This window comes from Pseudophryne corroboree, chromosome 3 (assembly GCF_028390025.1).
Source record: "Pseudophryne corroboree isolate aPseCor3 chromosome 3, aPseCor3.hap2, whole genome shotgun sequence".
NCBI classification, from domain to species: Eukaryota; Metazoa; Chordata; class Amphibia; order Anura; family Myobatrachidae; genus Pseudophryne; species Pseudophryne corroboree.
Genome location: NC_086446.1, coordinates 352,172,366 through 352,178,464, shown reverse-complemented (window position 1 = coordinate 352,178,464; position 6,099 = coordinate 352,172,366).

Sequence of the window (6,099 nt, the reverse complement as noted above, 5' to 3'; positions counted from 1 at the left end):
AGGATGGATGGTTTCCTATATTATTATTACATACTAATAATAGTTATATTAACGATTATCATAAGCTTGCTCCAACACAAGAGTCTTCTTTCTTTTCTTCTCACATTCTATACATTATTGCTGTTTTGACTCTGGGGTGCACCACCAACCTATGTGATCACCTGAGTAAGGGTTAGACTGTTTCATGCTGGTCCTGTTTATAGTAGAGATGTGCAGCGGGCATTTTTCGTGTTTTAAGTTTTGGTTTTGGATTTGGGTCCGCGGTCGTGTTTTGGATTCGGACGCGTTTTGGCAAAACCACCCTTTCGGGTTTTGGATTCGGATGCGTTTTGGATTCGGGTGATTTTTAAAAAACCTCAAAAACAGCTAAAATCATAGATTTTGGGGGTCATTTTGATCCTATAGTATTATTAACCTCAATAACAATAATTTCCACTAATTTCCAGTCTATTCTGAACACCTCACACCTCACAATATTCTTTTTAGTCCTAAAATTTGCACCAAGGTTGCTGGATGACTAAGCTAAGCGACCCAAGTGGGTGGCACAAACACCTGGCCCATCTAGGAGTGGCACTGCAGTGTCAGACAGGATGGCACTTAAAAAAATAGTCCCCAAACAGCACATGATGCAAAGAAAAAAAGAGGTGCACCAAGGTCGCTGGATGGCTATGCTAAGCGACACAAACACCTGGCCCATCTAGAATTAGACTCCAGTATCATGTGAATTATAAGGCAATATCACTGAAATTATTCGTTCTAATCAATGGAATTATTGGTCCAAATCACTGGAAGAAAATGACAAAATCACTAGAATTAAAAGCCAGTATCACAGGAATTATTCGTTCTAATCAATGGTGTTATTGGTCCAAATCACTGGAAGAAAATGACAAAATCACTAGAATTAAAAGCCAGTATCACAGGAATTATATCAAATGGCAGACACTGAGCAGCACAAGACACTGAGCACTGACCAGTGATACTGAGCACTGATGATACTACTGAGCACTGATACTGAGCACTGATGATACTACTGAGAACTGACACTGAGCAGCACGATGTAGCACAAGACACTGTACTAGTATCAGTAATGTAGTATTACTGAGCACCACAAGACAATGAGCAGTGATACTGAGCACTGATGATGATACTACTGAGCACTGACACTGAGCAGCACGATGTAGCACAAGACACTGTACTAATATTAGTAATGTAGTATTACTGAGCACCACAAGACAATGAGCAGTGATACTGAGCACTGATGATACTGAACACTGATACTGAGCACTGATGATACTACTGAGCACTGACACTGAGCAGCACGATTAGCACAAGACACTGTACTAGTATTAGTAATGTAGTATTACTGAGCACCACAAGACAATGAGCAGTGATACTGAGCACTGATGATACTACTGAGAACTGACACTGAGCAGCACGATGCAACACAAGAGAGACACTGTACTACTAGTATTAGTGAGCAGAACAAAAGTACTCTGGAATTGTCACCCCCCAGATACCACTGTGACTAGAATGATGATGACCGATGCACAGTCACAGCACACTACTACCACAGCACCCTACAGCAGCAAGATGCAGCACAGGACACTGTACTAGTATTACTGAGCAGCACAAAGCACTCTGGAATTGTCACCCCCCAGATACCACTGTGACTGGAATGATGATGACCGATGCACAGTCACAGGACACTACCATAGCACCCTACAGCAGCAAAATGCAGCACAAGACACTGGGCGGGATGTACTAATGTACATCGCCGCCCATCGCCGCCCTGCGCTACGTTGCTGATCGCATATGTACTAACATATGCGATCAGCATTGCGGAGGACAGCTCTTCCGATAAGAGCTGTCCTCCGCGATGCGCAGCGGCAGCCTGACTTCCGGGATTCGGCCCCAGAAGTCAGTCTGCGCATGCGCGGGGTGACGGGGGCGGCCGCAGGGCATGCTGGGAGGGATCCGATCGGATCCCTCACACAGCGTCGCGGAGAAAAGCCCATAGGCTTCTATGGACGTACGCCAGCTAAAGCTGGCGTACCCCACCGCGGCGCTTTCCTGCCGGCCGGGGGTTAGTACATCCGGAAAATGCGGTAAACAGGGAGTTTACCGCATTTTTCGTTTAGTACATCCCGCCCACTGTACTAGTATTACTGAGCAGCACAAAAGCACTCTGGAATTGTCACCCCCCAGATACCACTGTGACTGGAATGATGATGACCGATGCACAGTCGCAGGACCAGAGGCGGAACTACCGCCAGTGCAACCAGTGCGTTGCACTGGGGCCCGCCTCTGTCCAGGGGCCCAAAGCATGTTATGAGTCAAACTGACTCATTACATGCCGCTGTGCGCCCGCAGCGCACAGCTGCCCAGAGAGGAGAGGAGAGGAGCAGCGGTACGGGGAAAGGCGGAGGAGGGAGCCGCAGCAGCGCTTTGTTACTGGTTGAGGCACTGCTGCTGCTGCCCCTCTGCTTCACTATAGGCTGTCTTCCGAGAATAGCCTATAGTGAAGCAGAGGGGCAGCAGCAGCAGCGCCTCCACCAATAACACAGCGCTGCTGCGGCTCACTCCTCCACCTCCCTCCTCCTCCTTCTCTCCTGCCCGGGAATCGTGAGTGACCAGAAGCTGCACCGAGGAGCCTGAGCCAGCGGAGAGGGTAAGTATAATTCTTCTTTCTTTCTTTCTTTCTTTCTTTCTTTCTTTCTTTCTTTCTTTCTTTCTTTCTTTCTTTCTTTCTTTCTTTCTTTTTTGGGACTGTCTGCCGCAATGTGTAAAAAGGGGGAATCTGCCTGCTGCAATGTGTAAAAATGGTGAATCTGCCTGCCGCAATGTGTAAAAATGGTGAATCTGCCTGCCGCAATGTGTAAAAATGGGGAATCTGCTTGCCGCAATGTGTAAAAAGGGGGAATCTGCCTGCCGCAATGTGTAAAAATGGGGAATCTGCCTGCCGCAATGTGTAAAAAGGAGGAATCTGCCTGCCGCAATGTGTAAAAAGGGGGAATCTGCCTGCCGTAATGTGTAAAAAGGGGGACGCTGTCTGCCGTAATGTGTAACAAGGGCACACTGTCTGCCGTAATGTGTAAAAAGGGGATGCTGTCTGCCGTTATGTGTAAAAAGTGTACGCTGTCTGCCGGTATGTTTAACAAGGGCACGCTTTTGCCGTTATGTGTAAAAAGTGTACGCTGTCTGACGCTATGTGTAACAAGGGCACGCTGCCTGCCGTTATGTGTAAAAAGGGGACGCTGTCTGCCGTTATGTGTAAAAAGTGCACGCTGTCTGCCGCTATGTGTAACAAGGGCACGCTGCCTGCCGTTATGTGTAAAAAGGGGACGCTGTCTGCCGTTATGTGTAAAAAGTGCACGCTGTCTGCCGTAATGTGTAAAAAGAGGAATCTGTCCGCCGTAAGGTGTAAAAGGGTCTCTACCTGGTGTAGTGGTGCTACTGTGCGGCGTAATTTGAATAATGGAGACTACTGTGCACCGTTTTATGAATTGGTATTATTTTGTGGCCACACCCCTTCCCCATGAAGCCACGCCACTATGTATTTTTGCACGCGCCTACGGCGCGCACTGCCCCTGTTTTGCACGCAGGGGTGGGGCTCTGATGCTGTCTAGTTATGGCACTGTTGCTAGGTATCCATTTCTCTGGCCCTGAGCAGGTCCCCCTCAACAGATCCTCTCCTGGGGTGAGGGGGTGGACTTGGATGGGATGGGGGGGGGGGGCCCAAAGCATTTTGTCGCACCTGGGCCCACCGCTCGCTAGTTCCGCCACTGCACAGGACACTACTACCACAGCACCCTACAGCAGCAAGATGCAGCACAAGACACTGTACTAATATTACTGAGCAGCACAAACGCACTCTGGAATTGTCACCCCCCTGATACCACTGTGACTGGAATGACGATGATCGATGCACAGTCACAGGACACTACTACCACAGCACCCTACAGCAGCAAGATGCAGCACAAGAGACACTGTACTAGTATTACTGAGCATCAATAAGCACTGATACTGAGTACTGATACTGAGATTTGACACTGAGAGAACGTAGCCACGTCCTCTCTGTACCCTCTATAATGCCCGAGTGAATACGGTGGTGACGTGCAGCTCTTTATATGGAATCCGAATCTCGCGAGAATCCGACAGCGGGATGATGACATTTTGCCTCATTCTGGTTTTCCAAGTCAGACGGGAACAACCGAGCCGGGCTCAGACCCATGTTTGACACGTGGAGTTCGGGGGGGGTGGGTTCGATTCTCGGCGTACCGAACCCGCTTATCTCTAGTTTATAGTACAGGTTGAGTCTCCCTTATCCAAAATGCTTGGGACCAGAGGTAATTTGGATATCGGATTTTTCCGTATTTTGGAATAATTAGATACCATTAATGAGATATCATGGTGATGGGACCTAAATCTAAGCACAGAATGCATTTATGTTACATATACACCTTATACACACAGCCTGAAGGTCATTTTAACCAATATTTTTTATAACTTTGTGCATTAAACAAAGTGTGTCTACATTCACACAATTCATTTATGTTTCATATACACCTTATACACACAGCCTGAAGGTCATTTAATACAATATTTTTAATAACTTTGTGTACTAAACAAAGTTTGTGTACATTGAGCCACAGAAAACAAAGATTTCACTATATCACTCTCACTCAAAAAAGTCTGTATTTCGGAATATTCCGTATTTCGGAATATTTGGATATGGGATACTCAACCTGTAACATTGATTTGTGTTTCATTTTACAAGATAGGTTCTCTGGGGATCCAAATTCTTTTTTCTTTACACTTAAACAAATTAGCAGACACTTACTCTTCAGTTTTGACCAGACAAGTCTGGAATATGGACGCAGTAGAAACATAGAAACATAGCATTTGACGGCAGATAAGAACCACTTGGCCCATCTAGTCTGCCCCTTTTTTATTCTTTAGGTAATCTCAACCCTTTTTGAGCCTTAATTCTTTGTAAGGATATTCATATGCCTATCCCAGGCATGTTTAAATTGCTCTACAGTCTTAGCCTCTACCACCTCTGATGGGAGGCTATGCCACTTATCCACTTCCCTTTTGTGAAGTAATTTTTCCTTCAATTTCCCCTGAACCTGCCTCCCTGCAGTTTCAGTGTATGTCTTCGAGTTCTAATACGTCTCTTCCTTTGAAGAATGTTTCCCTCCTGAACTTTGTTAAAACCCTTCGTATATTTGAAAGTTTCTATCATGTCCCCCCTTTCCCTTCTCTCCTCCAAACTATACATGTTAAGATCTTTTAGCCTTTCTTGGTAAGTTTTGTTATGTAGGCCATGCACCATTTTAGTTGCCCTTCTTTGTACACTCTCTAATGTATTTATATCCTTCTGGAGATATGGTCTCCAGAACTGGACACAGTATTCCAGATTAGGCCGTACCAATGACCTATACAGTGGCATTATTACTTCTTTTTTTCTACTGATTCCTCTCCCTATGCAACCAAGCATCTGACTTGCCTTTCTCATTGCTTTGTTGCATTGCTTCCCTGCCTTTAAGTCACTTGAAATAGTGACTCCTAAATCCCTTTCCTCCTCAGTAGTTTCCATTATAGTACCCTTGATCCTATATTTAGCCTTTAGGTATTTGAGACCCATGTGCATGATTTTGTATTTTTTAGCATTAAACTGTAGTTGCTAAAAAATGTAAAATCATGCACTTGGGTCTCATGCTATGTCCTTTCAGTGTACAGATCTAATATACCAATAACGCCTTTACCCCTCCAAACCTTCTCCACAGAGTCCTACACAAGGGCAGAACAGAACTTATCCCCAGAATAGTTTGGGTTTACCCAATTTGGACTTTGAATGTTTGGTATCCCCCCATAGCTCTCATAAGTATAGGTGCCAAACTACCCTGGGTTGTTATCAGGAGAATTTAGACCTGTTTGATCTGGTTCCCCAGTCTATGTGGGTAGCAGTATGGCTAGGCTTCTCATCAGTGGTGGAACTTGCAAGTGGTGGGCCCAGGATCTCACAGACCTACATTTAGTACCATACATTACGACCCTCATGTCACGATCCGGGTAACTAGACGCCGGTTCCTACCT